Source organism: Ovis aries, chromosome 2 (genome assembly GCF_016772045.2).
Source record: "Ovis aries strain OAR_USU_Benz2616 breed Rambouillet chromosome 2, ARS-UI_Ramb_v3.0, whole genome shotgun sequence".
Lineage (NCBI taxonomy): Eukaryota > Metazoa > Chordata > Mammalia > Artiodactyla > Bovidae > Ovis > Ovis aries.
This window is the reverse complement of record NC_056055.1, coordinates 178205342-178220800: the sequence shown is the minus strand read 5'-3', so window position 1 is coordinate 178220800 and position 15459 is coordinate 178205342. Positions and strand designations below refer to the sequence as shown.

The 15459-nt window shown below is 39.5% G+C and overlaps 1 protein-coding gene across 28 annotated transcripts in view; it reads right to left on the bottom strand.

Annotated features, from left to right (window-relative positions):
* The window catches only part of NCKAP5 (NCK associated protein 5), a 1152446-nt gene that overhangs the window by 107475 nt on the left and 1029512 nt on the right, over positions 1 to 15459 (bottom strand). The gene's annotated exons all lie outside the window — the stretch shown is intronic.

Below are 15459 nucleotides of genomic sequence, written 5' to 3'. Positions count from 1 at the left end.
TACAGAATCATGGGAGGTGGGAACTTGACATGGATGGGTATGTGTGAATTCAGGTATACCCTCCTCCTCAGATGTGGGAACTCTGGACAAGAAAAAAAAACATTAGAGAGCATCTAAGCCCTTCATTCGATGATTATGGAATAGAGAGAGGCAGCATTGTACACTAAGTCATAAAATCCCAAACTGGACTTTGGATCCCACCCCATTCATTTCTTCAGCACACCGCCTCCTCCTTATCAATTTTTTTCTCTTTTTATAAATCAGATTCAATTGTATGCAACTCAGCATGCGGGAAGTACTTTCACTTTTTAAATTATAAATTACACAGAAAAGAGATCTATTTTAAAGAAGAAGAATATGTACATACTTTTGGAAATATTTGATTTTTGATGACTGGGTCAAAAGGAAGGGGAAATGACACCTTTGGAAATGCAATCCACTCATTTGAAAGCAGGGCAGCAGCTACACACTCCAAATGCGTTCTCATACACACAAAATTCCCTCCGAGTGGGCTCTGAAGGCAGAACACACGGATGAGTTTCAAATGGGCAGAAAGTCACCTTAAAGCATTTTTCCCTTCCATCCGGGAGTTGACACAATCGAGTTACAGGCAGAGACTGTTTATCACAGTGGCAAGAAAGTCTCTCTTCAAATTTCTCATGCTTTTATAATCAAACAATAACATCTCCAGAGTATAGGTTTTAACTACATAAGAAACATATTGGAAATTGATTCAATGCTCCTGGCTTGGCTGTGACAATGTTTCATAACCTGGTAACCTCTCAGTTTATTCTTCCCCCTTTCCTGAAAAGCTTTTAGCGGCAGCAGGGTGGCAAAGCAAAGATAAAGCAAACATCATCCTTTTATCTGATCCTGTGTAAAATGAGAAGAGCAGGCACTGTACCACTGATAAGAAGATTGCTAAATGACTCTTCTCAAATTCTATCAATGGGCTGATGAACAAAATTAAGACTGACACTGATGAGTTATTTTCTCAGGCCATTTTCAAAAATGAAGGTGTTTCTTCTGAGGCAGTTATACCCCAGTTGCATGTCTGCGACATTAAAAAAGTGCCCAGGTCTGCCCTGTGTTGTAACAGATTGATGGCAATGCTTTCCTTTCTTTACATTCATTTTCTTTCTTTTCTGGGCTTCCCAGGTAGCGCTAGTGGTAAAGAACCTGCCTGCCAATGCAGGAGACTTAAGAGATGCCAGTTTGATCCCTGGGTTGGAAAGATCCTCTAGAGAAGGAAATGGCAAACCACTCCAGTATTTTTGCCTGGAGAACTCCATAGACATATCTGGAGGGCTATGGTCCATAGGGTCGCAAAGAGTCGGACATGACTGAAGCAACTTAGCACCTTTCTTGAATAAGGATTCATTCAAGTCAAGAGCGTTCTGTTCCCAAGATCACCCTTCCACCTTTTTTCCCCTCAGTTGCATGTTTCATTACACAACTCAGTTTCTGCCACCACAATTTGCCATAGCCCTCACCTGATCTAGCCCTTTACACCTGTCTCAAGCTAAGGTATTAACTTGAATGTGCCAAACTTAATGGACACATCATAGGGAATCCTGGTGGACGGAGTACAGAGATCACCTTAATTGAGATGGTTTTTCACTAAGTGTCTGTGATTGAGTTCTTACAGTCAAGAAAGCATCTTCCTTCCCAGCTTGACTATAGACTTCTGAAAAGCTACAAGTGCCTGTCTGGCAAAAGTTTTTTTTTTTTTTTAATCATTGCTGCTTCTCAGTTACTAATTCTTTTTAAATTATCTTTAGGATTAGGAAGAACTGCTGATTTCAACAGCACTGACGGCACTGACAGTTCAACCTATCTATAACATCTAATCAACCCAGAATTATCTGTGGTAACATGGAGAACAAGAGATTAAGATTCAAGAGTTGTCCACAACCTCTGTTTCCAACTTACTCCTCAGACACCTGATGAGCTTCAGAATTGATGATGTAACTTTCTATGGGTGGTCAGGGATGTGTCCTTTCCTGCTCTTTCTCCTCTTGGCTGACCTCTCTTCTGGAGATGCTAATGAGCTGGTCAGAGGGCAGACAGGAAGAGTGTGGAAGGTGGGGGATGGATGATCTAGGTCAGCCGGGCAAAAGGAAGTCCCATTCAGCCCATACATGTGCTTTGTTTCAGACTGTACTTTGCTTATCTTTTAAAAACAAATATGAAATATACTATGAACACAGGAGTATATACAGCAAACAGTTACATTTAAATCACCACCACTGTAAAAGAATACATATATGCGCCTTAACAACTCAGTTTATTTTTTAAGGCACAATCTTTAATTTACATTTTATGTTTTAAAAAGGTACTATAAGCCTGCAAAATTAAAAAGATACAAAACAGCATATACTGAAAACATTCTCTCATTTTTGTGTTCTTTAAACCCAGGTCTGCTTTGAGGCAGTCAACAGTACTGGCCTCTTGTGTTTTACTAGTTTTATTCATGCCAACAATTATGTGTGTGTACATGTATAAAATCATATTCACACTTGCATTTAGCTTTTTTAAAACCTATATATGTGTGTTATAGTCCTTTTTACTTTTTAAAAATTCAAGCATACTATAGGCATTATTCTGTTCCTGCTCTTCTCATTTAATAACATAGCTCAGAAATTGTTTCTTATCAGTAAAGATCTCCCTTGGTTTTAAAGTTGTTTTTTTGATGTGGACCATTTTTAAAGTCTTTACTGAATTTGTTACAATAGTGCTTGTGTTTTATATTTTGAGTTTTTGGTCCTCAGGCATGTGGGATCTTAGCTCCCCTACCAGGGACTGAATCTGCACCCCTTGCATTGGAAGGCAAAGTCTTAACCACTGGACCACCAGGGAAGTTCCCCTTATTTCTTTTTTACAACTATATTATATTCCATTATCAGAATACATTTAACCAGTACCATACTAATGAACATTTGGTTCATTCATGACTTTTTCCTGTTACTATAAATAAGGTTTCAGTGCATGCATTATTTCTCATATGGGCAAGTATGTCTGTAGCATAAATTATTTGATTGGAATTTCTATTTAATAGCATTAAATAAGTGTGGCTTTTATTAGATATTGCAAACTTATCCATAGAGCTTGTACTAGCACCCTCTCATCTGTCGTATCCAATGCCTTTTTCTTCATATCCTTGCCAACAAAGTTTTTGTCTTCAAACTTCTTATGCTTTTCCAATGTGATAGATTAAAAAAAAACAAAAAGGGATCTGAGTCAAACTCAGATCCCATTAATGTGGGTTTCTCATATGAATGCACCTTCCTGACCCTGTTTCTGTTGATACGTCTTTTTCTCTGGCCCTCTTCTGTTTCCTCCTCTCACTCTTAAGAGGCCCTGTGATGAGATGAAACCATCCCAACTCTAAGGTCAACAACTCAGTGTTTTTAAGCCACTCTTGCACCCCTTCCACTACCTCCTTCTCCCACCACTTCCCCTCCATAAGGAAACCCATTGTTGGATTTCATGCTACTTGGTAATTTGCTGTGGTTTTCAAATTAGCAAAAAAGAATATAACATTGGATTACATTTATGTATAGGTACACATGCAGAGGTGTACTGGTTTGTGATGTAAAAAGTTATTTCTATGCATACCTAGAAAAACCCTCGGTAAGTATATCAGGGAATATGCATCACAGTGACACTAGCAACACTGTCATAATAGCAAAAAACGGAAAACAACCCAAATGTTTATTAACATTAGAAAGAATAAATGAAATCTGAAATTTCTCTGCTATGGAGGACTATACAACTATGAAAACGAATGGACTACAACTGCAGGAACCATCACCAATGCATTCCAAAAACAACATTGCCAACCTATAGAATATTTACAGTACGATTCTATTTGTACAGTGAGCGAAACTAAAGAATAGTGTGTAAGACTCTACATGTAAAGTGAAGACTATAAAACTATACACGCGTGCACACACACACATCTACACACACATACATACCACAAATCCTTTATTCGTTCATCTATCAACAGATCAATACTATCTTGGCTATTGTGAACAACGCTGCAGTGCATCTGGGGGTCCAGCTACCTCTTTGAGATAGTGATTTTATCTCCAAATAGAACAAAACTATCATGTGGTTTAGCAATTCCACTTCTGGATATATATAGCAATCGCACTCAATGGACATGCATCTGAGCAAATTTCAGAAGATAGTAGAGGACAAGGAAGGCTGGTGTGCTGTAGTTCATGGGGATGCAAAGAGTCAGGCACGACTTAGTGACTGAACCACAACAAGAAACTGAGGGAACTATACAGCTATTTCTGATTCCCCAGCGATGTACTCTAGAGCAACAGGCCTTGGAAAAATCATGGGAGAAAAAAGAAAAAACTTATTTAACATACCCACTTATCACCTGTTCTATGGGATCTTTTGCCTTACTAGCACGTGCCACCCCCTGGGGCTTCATGTCTACTTCTGCCCTGGCAGCTGGGATCCCTGTTGGAAGAGCACCATCCTTACCTCTCCTAAACGCCCAAGCATGCCTTCTTGTGCTTCTCAGTTCACTGGCAGGAGGATGGACAAGTCTCAGAGCTCACTTTTCTAGGGTCTTGCTGTTGCTAATCTGAGAGATGCACTGAGGTTATCAGTCAGTGACACTCAGTGGATACCCCTCCCAAACACCAGCTGTATATATAATAAGAGACTTGAGCACTTGCACTCAGTGGGTAGGATATTTATATAATAAATATCGTGATAGATTTCCTACCCTGATAGATTTCCAGGAGAGTTCTTTTGGAGCAACCTTTTGGCAACTCTGTAGTAACCTTAGCAGTCTATCCTTTTACATGACTATATAACTCTACTCATCATGGCATATCCCTTGTGAGAAAACAGGATGTATATTTGGTTGGTCCAAGGCTAAGGGAGAGAAAATGAAGACATGTTTTTGTTTTGAAAGTCAAAGACTGAGCATCATAGTGATTGGATGACCACTTCTTATTATGTTGGTCTTTAATTTTTTTCCCACTGTCTATGTGTTGTCTATAGGGTTAAATTCAAACATGCAGGCTTGGCTTTCAAGTTTCCCATAATCTGGTCCCATCCTACAAAAGCCCTTTTATCTGTACTTCATCCTTAAAACTTACCCTCTACCCTAGCCAAGCTGGTCATTTGTTGACTCCCTTCCCTATGGTGTGCCATATTTCTATCTCCAGGTCTTTAAATATGCTGTTTACCTTGAGTTTAAGGATATCTCTCTCCCCTTTGCTGATGAAATCCTACTCCTTAGGAAAGTGGTTCCCAAACTTTGCTGCCCACTGGCATCACCTGGGGATGTTTACAACATAGTAATGACTGGCTCTCCTTCCTAGACCTTGAGATTTGAGTTTGGGAAACACTGATATAAATGGTGAATGCTCTTAAAATTCAGTATCTTACTCTCTCACTCTTATCTTTTCCTTACAGATGGACACCAAAATGCCTGGCTTCACCCAGGAGGGGCTTGACACCTTGCTCTATGCACTCATATGTATGAAGAGCATGCTTCCATCTTATTTGTGACCATACTGTATCAGAATTACTTGTTTGCTTCTCTGTTTCCTTACTTGACTGGAGTTCATAGAGTGTGGGTACCATGTATCATTCACCTCCATATCTCCAACCTCTAACATAGGACATGGCTGGAAGAAGATGCTCAATACAGGCTTGTTGAACTACACAGAACTCAGCTCACTGGTGCAATCTGTAGAGGAAATATTTTATAGCAGTAAAAAAAGTCACACTTTCAACTCAAAGTCTACAGCTCTCTATCTCTCTAGTGGAAAAAAAAAAAAAGAAATATAAGAGGGGGAGTCATATACTATGATCTGGTATGCTGACAAACTGGCTTTCCAGATGGTTCAATGGTAAATATGCCTGCCAATGCAGGAGACGTAGGTTTCATTCCTGGGTCAGGAAGATCCCCTGGAGGAGGAAATGGCAACCCACTCCAGGATTCTTGCCAGGAAAATTTCATGGACAGAGGAGCCTGGTGGGCTACAGTTTATTGGGTTGCAAAGAACTGAACACTACTGAGTGACTGATATAGCCTATCACCATGCTCACAAATTTGGCATTCATGCCTTGAGAACCCCCTGAACAGTCAGAAAAGGCAAAAAAAATATGACACTGAAAGATGAACTCCCTAGGTTGGTAGGTGCCCAATATGCCCCTGGAGAAGAGTGGAGAAATAGCTCCAGAAGGAATGAAGAGGCCAGGCCAAAATGGAAACAATGCCCAGTTGTACATGTGTCTGGTGGTGAAAGTAAAGTCTGATGCTGTAAAGAACAATAATTGCAGAGGAACCTGGAATGTTAGGTCCATGAATCAAGGTCAATTGGAAGTGTTCAAATAGGAGATGGCAAGAGTGAACATCAACATTTATAGGAATCAGTGAACTAAAATGGATTGGAATGGGTGAATTTAATTCAGATGACCCTTATATCTACCACTGTGAGAACGAACCCCTTAGAAGAAATGGAGTAGCCCTCATAGTCAACAAAAGAGTCCAAAATGCAGTACTTGGATGCAATCTCAAAAATGAGATGACAGAATGATCCCTGTTCATTTCCAAGGGAAACCACTCAGTATCATAATAACCCAAGTGTATGCCCCAACCTCTATTGCTGAAGAAGCTGAAGTTGAACAGTTCTATGAAGACCTACCTTCTAGAATTAACACCAAAAAAAGATGTCCTTTTCATCATAGGGGACTGGAATGAAAAAGTAGGACGTCAAGAGATACCTGGAGTAAAAAGCAAGTTTGATCTTGGAGTACAAAATGAAGCAGGGCAAAGACTACAGAGTTTTGCCAAGAGAACACACTGATCATAGCAAACACCCTCTTCCAACAACACAAGAGAATACACATGGACATCACCAGATGGTCAATACTGAAATCAGATTGACTATATTCTTGCAGCTGAAAATGAAGAAGCTCTGTAGAGTCAGCAAAAACAAGACTGGGAGCTGACTGTGGCTCAGATCATGAACTCCTTACTGCCAAACTCAGACTTAAATTGAAGAAGGTAGGGAAAACCACTAGGCCATTAAAGTGTGACCTAAATTATATCCCTTATGATTATACAGTGGAAATGACAAATACATTCAAAGGATTAGATCTGATAGAGTGCCTGAAGAACTATGGACAGAAGATCATAACATTGTACAGGAGACGGTGATCAAAACCATCCCTAAGAAAAAGAAATGAAAAAGGAAAAATGGTTGTCTCAGAAGCCTTACAAATAGCTGAGAAAAGAAGAGAAGCTAAAGGCAAAGGAGAAAAGGAAAGATATATCCATTTGAATGCAGAGTTCAAAGAATAGCAAGGAGAGCCAAAAAAGCCTTCCTGAGTGAAAAATGTGAAGAAATAGAGGAAAACAATAGAATGGGAAAGGCTAGAGGTCGCTTAAATAAAATTAGAGATAACAAGGGAACATTGAATGCAAAGACGGGCACAATAAAGGACAGAAACGGCATGGACCTAACACAAGCAGAAGATATTAAGAAGAGGTAGCAACAATACACAGAAGAACTATACAAAAAAGATCTTCATGACCCAGATAACCACGTTAGTGTGATCACTCCCCTAGAGCCAAACATCCTGGAGTGAGAAGTCACGTGGGCCTTGGGAAGCATCATTGTGAACAAACCTAGTGGAGGTGCTGGAATTCCAGCTGAGCTATTTCAAATTCTGAAAGATGATGCTGTGGAAGTGCTGCACTCAATATGACAGCAAATTTGGAAAACTCAGCAGTGGCCACAGGACTGGAAAAGGTCAGTTTATTCCAATCCCAAAGAAAGGCAATGTCAAAGAATACTCAAAGTACCGCACAATTGCACTCATCTCACACGCTAGTAAAGTAATGCTCAAAATTCTCCTAAGGAGGCTTCAACAGTACATGAACTGAGAACCTCCAGATGTTTAAGCTGGATTTAGAAAAGGCAGAAGAACCAGAGATCAAATTTCCAACATCCTCTGGATCATAGAAAAAGCTAGAGAATTTCAGAAAAACATCTACTTCTGCTTCTCTGACTACGCTAAAGTCTTTGACTGTGTGGAACACAACAAACTGTGGAGAATTATTACAGAGATGGGAATACCAGATCACCTTACCTGCCTCCTGAGAAACCTGTATGCGGGTGAAGAAGCAACAGTTAGAACTTGACATGGAACACTAGACTGGTTCCAATTTGGGAAAGGAGTAGGTCAAGCCTGCATATTGTCATCCTGCTTATTTAACTTATATACAGCGTACATCATGCAAAATGCTGGGCTGGAGGAAGCACAAGCTGGAATCAAGATTGCCAGGAGAAATATCAACAACCTCAGATATGCAGATGACACCACCCTTATGGAAGAAAGTGAAGAGGAACTAAAGAGCCTCTTGATGAAAGTGAAAGAGGAGAGTGAAAAAGCTTGTTTAAAACTCAACATTAAAAAAAAAAAACAAAGATCATGGCATCCATTCCTATCACTTCATGGGAAATAGATGGGGAAACAATGGACACAGTGAGAGACTATTTTCTTGGGCTCCAAAATCACTGCAGATGGTGACTGTAGCCATGAAATTAAAAGATGCTTGCTCCTTGGAAGAAAAGCTATGACCAACCTAGACAGCATATTAAAAGCAGAGACATTACTTTACCAACAAAGGTCCATATAGTCAAAGCTATGGTTTTTCCAGTAGTCATGTATGGATGTGAGAGTTGGACCACAAAGAAGGCTGAGTGCCGAAGAATTGATGCTTTTAAACTGTGGTGTTGGAGAAGACTGTTGAGAGTCCCTTGGACTGTAAGGAGGTCAAACCAGTCAATCCTATAGGAAATCAGCCCTGAATATTCATTGGAAGGACTGATGCTGAAGCTGAAGCTCCAATACTTTGGCCACCTGATGCGAAGAGCTGATTCATGAGAAAAGATCTGGATGCTTGGAGAGATTGAAGGCAGGAAGAGAAGGGGATGACAGAGGACAAGATGGTGGATGGCCTCACAGGCCTGATGGATGTGAGTCTGAGCAAGCTCTGGGAGATGGTGAAGGTCACGGAAATACGGTGTGCTGCAGTCTGTGGGGTTGCAAAGAGTTCGCCACAACTGAGTGACTGAACACCACCACCCATACAGAAGTCTCCACCAAAGCCTCATTCATGATTACCTCTGGTATTTAGAGAGAAGCACTCAAGCAGCAAGTGTATAGATGACAACACCAGAGAACCAGCCACAAGAGAGTGAAACAAGAAGGATTATGGGTAATGTTCTAAGCATAGGGCTTGGTGAAAAAGAGACACTCAATGGATGGGAATGAATATTACTATCTTCAGTCATTTTTAACCAGAAGGAACCACATGGTTCTGTTTCCATGAGTCTACCTTCATGCCACGTGGGATTTATATTTCAGGCTGCCAGATGCAAAGCTTCCCCTCTGAAGTTTGTTGCTTGTCCATATAAATGGACAAACTCAGTGCAGCCATGATAGAAGCTTCCATGGCCAAGCTATTACTCTGTAATATCTCTGAAATGCCATTTGTAATATTTGGAAATGCAGAAATATTATCATCCTGGGAAGTATTAACAATTTAAATTATGTAAAATCACTCCTCCCTATTCCTCATCCATAGTCATTACTATCCATGCAGTTTCCAGTTCAGAACCAATCTGTTACTAGTCAACTGAACATTATCTATCAACATTGCTATTGAGAACTTTTATACTTCCCCCTCATGTTTGTTTTGATGATCAGCAGCTCACTCTTTCTACAATTAAGCCTACACATATCAGCGTGCTATTCAAAATGTGACATTTGACTCAAATGGTCTTCCACCCAAAAAGCTGTGAAAATCTGATCAACTTTCTGAGATATTTTAATTTGTAATATGAAAGTCATTCCCTCTACATTAAATTGCCAAACTTTTTCAAATTTTCTCAGTGGGGAAAATTAGTAATAGTCTTGAAATAAGACAGATAGTTATCAAGGACTTTAATGGATTGGCAGCTACAGTACTGGTGCCCTACTGGTTTTAATTTTAGAGAAAGGAAAATTCTAGCTGCACTGTACTCCATAGAAAATTTATTTGAACCTCTAAACTTTGTGGCTAACCAGTGATATGTTCATAAATATGGTGGTGGCAAACTAATTCAAGTTCAATACATTTCCTGAAAAAGTTAGTCAAAGTGAAGTGTACAAATAGAGACCAGTGGTAGTTCAGATCATGCAAAACTAGCATAAATCATTGAAATTAATTACATCTTTCCCAACAACTCTTGAAATTTATTTTCCTATGGTCTTCTTAAATGACAGTGAAAATTTATTTGTTACTATCAAGAAGATAACCTTGATAGGGGGCAAGAAGCAGGTTAGATCGCTATATGTCCTCTAATATTCATTGTCTTTTTCTTCCAGAGTTACGAGACGCTCCATTTATTTTAAGTTTTTTGTTCTGGACCTATGTCCTCCTGCCTGGATTAACGTTTCTTCTCCTGTGTGACTAAGTACCAGCCAATGCAATGCTACCCAAAGAATGGGTCAAGCGATGGGAAGTATTCTTAAAGAGATGGACCATATCCTTCCTCATCGCTCTTCCTTCCTGTGGGTTGGAAAGTGGACATAAAGGATGGTTTTTTAATAGTCATCTTGAGCCAGAAAGTGGCCTTGGGAATGGAGACCATATGAAGCAGAGAATGAAACAGGAGGAGGCTGAGGCTGTACTATCAGCCTGAACCACCTCCCCGTGCCCTGTCATGTGTGACAGAAAGAAACTTCTGTTCTTATTCAAATAAATTACTGTAATTTGAGTTCCTTTCCCTCCCATATGAACCTAGTCCTACTGGTGCTAACAAGTAGGGAAATCCAGTCTTGGATTTAAAAATAACTGTGATCTAGCTAATGAAACTGTATAATCCATGTATGGACAACCACCACTGACCATATTGTGCGTGCATGCTCAGTTGCACAGTTGTGTCCAACTCTTTGGGACCCCATGGACTGCAGCCCGCCAGGCTCCTCTGTCTGTGGGCTCTTCCAGGCAAGCATACCGGAGTGGTTGCCATTTCCTACTCTAGTGGGTCTTCCTGACCCAGGAATCGAAATTGTGTCTGTGTCTCCTGCATTAGCAGGGCGGATTCTTTACTGCTGTTCCATCTGAGAAGCCCCTAACCAAATCACATTAGGACTTTAATACAATAAAGTATTGAACAGATTATGGAGTTCTTTCCTTTCAGATGAGATAATAGGCTCATGTTCTTATTTTCCAGGTAACTGAGGTACTTGATTCAAGAATCTGTGAGACCCTCCCTATCACTTGAAGAACCACAGATACAGATATATCAACATCAGGTCAGGTCTTCTCTCTTCTACTGGGTAAAAGAGATGCTGTATTTGTCGCCCTTCATTGCAGTCTGGTGTAAAGATTCCTCAACAATGATAACTGTAAATCATTTGACTCTTTTATCCCTTCTATTTCTACCAGACTCCAGACCAGACACATTACTATCATGGATTAGGTGCTTTATGGTTGGACAGTCAGAACTTACAAGAACTAGTTCTGTGTGCTACAGAGGTAAAAATGGCCATTGTACCAGGAGGTTCAAATCTTCTCTATTTGGCTCAGCATGGCCTTGTCTTACTTCTTCACTTTCAGGCAGGCCATTATGCAAAGTAGGGTTTTATACACAGCAAAATAACTCATTTCCTCGCTACACTGCTTCTTGTGCTCTTCATTGTCTGAAGTCAGGTTAATTCCTGTCCTTTCTTCCTCACCCTATAATTTGCTCAAATCAGTGTGTGCCTGAAATGTTAGCTCCCCAGAGTTCCTCTTAACTAGAGGTAGAATTTTTCTTGAGTCCCTGTTATAATGCAAATACATCATCTGAAAAAAAATAGCTGTTTAATCTAACTTACTGACATGCGTAAGTTTACCAGATTAGACAGCTAAAGTTTATATGGACACAAGGAATAAGAAAGCAAGACACCTTGGGGAAATGGAAATAAAGTGATGTATGGTCTGTTAAGTAAGTCAAAGTGGGTACTTACTGAGCATCCACAATCCTCCTGCTAGCATATTAGCTGCTGTAAGACTATTTGGGGAGTGATGAAGAAGGACAACAGGAGAGCTCTTGGAGGCAATTACTGAGTTGGGCAGGACAGCACCAAGGCAACTTTATAGAGCTAAACAAAGAAAACTTGATCCTCAAGATCCTCAGAACTAGATCACGTCCCTTGTCACACTCTCCTCTGGTAGTGGGAGACAGAAGGGGTCCTTTAGAAGAGACTAGGAGTATACATAGCCGATAAAGGAGAGTAAACAAATTGTGTTCCACAATGAGGCACTGGAACATTTGCCCACTGTGCTACTGGACAAATTGTTCTCTGTAACTCTGTAACAGGGAAGAACAAATCTGACTCCATATTAGGTCTGTTCATTTTCCCAAGCTTAGTCATGCTGGCTCTGCACCTTCTATAAAAGCACAGTTACCTATACCTTGAAATATATAGAATAGCCTATTCTCAAGACTCTGACCTTTCAGGGTCCATTCATACAGAGATAGAAAGTTGCAGAGCAGAGAATAATATTTGTCTTGTTGGAGGTTTAACAGGAATATTGTGATCTGACCTATGTGGACAGCTGCAAGAACAAAGCTGGTCTCGGTCTTCTTGATTCCGAGACCAAGGAGTCTTCAACAACTAACCACAGCCCTCCCTCTCCTGGCCTTTAAAAGTGCTTTGCTGAATACCATCCAGGAGTTTGGGGTCTTATTAGGCACAAGAAACCCATCTCCTTGCAGGGCCCTGCAATAAACCTTTCTCTGCTCCAAACTCAGATGTTTTGCCTTGTCGGCCTCACTGTGTGTTGAGCATGCAAACTTCCACTCCGTAACAACTCTTTTAGATTTAAGGAAATACCACACATCTTTCACTTCACAAGAGCTTACCATGAAGCCTTGTTTTCTTGGTTATCACTAATTCTGCTTCGCTTCTTCCTCAAATTCCTCAAAAGACATCTCTTCCTCTTTAAAGGAATTTCCAAATCCTCTGTCTCCTCTTAGATTATTTTTGATGCTATCATTAGCTGATGTTTTTAATATCAGGTAATGTTATTTGAATTCCTACTGATCATTTAATCTTATTGGATAATTAGTGTAATACACTGGGTGAATCAATTAAACAGCAAGAAAGAACAACTGGTGTTTGTGATCATTCATGTTAATACTTCTATTAGGCTAGTATGGTCATTTGCTTGTTGCTTATTAACATGTAAGTCTGATATTTATTAGGGTGATTTTAAAGAAAAAAATCTAGTTGTATTACTTCATTCATGAATCTTGAATTTCAATATAGAACAAGTTAACAATATCTTGTTTTGTAATCAACTCATACCATTTTGATTAAACTGATATGATTACCCTTAACCACAGAAATATAAACATTCAGTTTCACAGATTTTCTGATTGTTGTTCTTTGTCAAAGATATTAGCAGCTGCTTGGTTTTAAGACCATATTTAGATTTGCTCAGTTGCTGAGAAAATTGGAAATATACGATGGTTGTAAGTATTGGGAAGATATGTGATAACACAGCTTAGACAAAATGAAGAACTTTGGGATTTTCGGGTGCTAAAATATTTTTTCAGTCATTTTTGTGCAATAAAGATAAATAACCACTTGATTTATAGAATGTCACTCGGTCTTGAAATGGATGAACTTTTTAAAAGGCCTGTGGTAATATTATTGATTGTCTTATTGATTGTCTAACTCAGAGAACATTTTCACCCCTCTTCTCTCTGCTGTCTCATGCAACAGGGGCTGGGAAGCAACATACTGACCTTCCCAGCTTCCTGTGCACCTAAGATTGGCTTTATGATCAGGTTCTCATTGATGACATGTAATATTAGGTCTATAGTGGGGAGGATTCTGAAAAATTTTTAATTTTCCTTACACTTTATGTCTTGAATATAGGTGGGATACCTAGAGTGGTAGGAATCAATTTTCAACCAGAAGTGACAAGGATGAGGACAAAAAAATCCAAATAAACAGGGCTTTAGATAGCATTGCTGAGCTGCGGCTCCTCTTTTATGTTTGCCTTCCTTCAGACTTTTAATTACATAAGATGATTCAGTGACTTTATTACTTAAGTCATGGCTAGTCAGTTTTGTTGTTACTTGCTGCCAATAGCAGCTTGTTCAGATAGATCGCCACTAGTTTGAGGAGACGAGTCTACAATTATGTGAAGACCAAGTCATTCCTCTGTCAGAAACAGAGTTCAAATTTTCTTCCAGGAGAGTATTCTAAACCAGCACTTTTCAGAAGAATTTTGTGTGATGATGGACATGTTCATACAGGCCATACAGAATATGTGGCCACTGAACACTTGAAAAGTGGCTAATGCAACTGAAAAATTCAGTTGAGGGGCTGAATTTTTAATTTTATGTAGTTTAAATAAATTTGAGTCTCAACTACATTTGACTACTGGCTATCATGTCAAACAGTATAGATCTAAAGGATTGCTAGTCTCTAGAAAGTACCCAGATAACTATAGCTCTCTCGAACAAAATGCAGCCTCTAACTTTATATATGTTACTGTAAAATCCCAAGAACACTTCATTATAGAAAAATGATGACTCAGTGGGGCTTTACACAGTGCCAGTTTTGAAGGTTGTTGAATAATATTTAACTTGCATATTAGCTAACTATGTAGAACTGATACTAATTTAAGCATTTTACATTGACAACTGTACTAAAGGATGTCTTTCTGGAATAAAAATATTCAGATTCCACTCATTCTGTTGTTTGTTAAGACTTCTATATTCCCAATTACACCAGAAAAGAGTAACAATGGTGTGCCAATCTTATTAAACTTTGGGGGTACAATAAATCTCTGAGATAAACTGTAAATTGTAGCTGGAAGAAGACAGCTGGGTAAGCTAGAAAAACAGCTGCAGAACATACCAACATGGAGCCAGGAGTGATGAGACACTGAGAGTTGGCAGCTAAAAGTACTCCAGGGAAAGAACAGGAAGAGGCACAGTGAATACTGATGATAACAGAAACCGACATCTGTGGGGCTGTCCTAGCCCAGAGTACAATAATTGGTACTGTCTATACACCCAAATGTGATTTGAAAAAATGACTCTTCGTGCTTTGAAGTTTTTTGTAAAACTAAATTAGCATGCTTACATTCACAGCTATTTCTAGAGCCCAAAGAACAATTAATTTTGCAAACGTCCAAGGTGGCCTAGAGCTGTTATCACATCTTCTATTTCCTGACAAGGATCACGGTCATAGACAGCTATTCTATTACCAGTTACCTCCTGGCTGATGGAAACAGGCTGAGAAAATCCCTCTGTATTAGAAACCTGAGTCCTTTCAATGTAGGCTCATGCAAAATTCTAGGACAGAGCTGACAAGCCAAATATGTCTCTGAGACAGGACTACCCATAATCAGGGTTC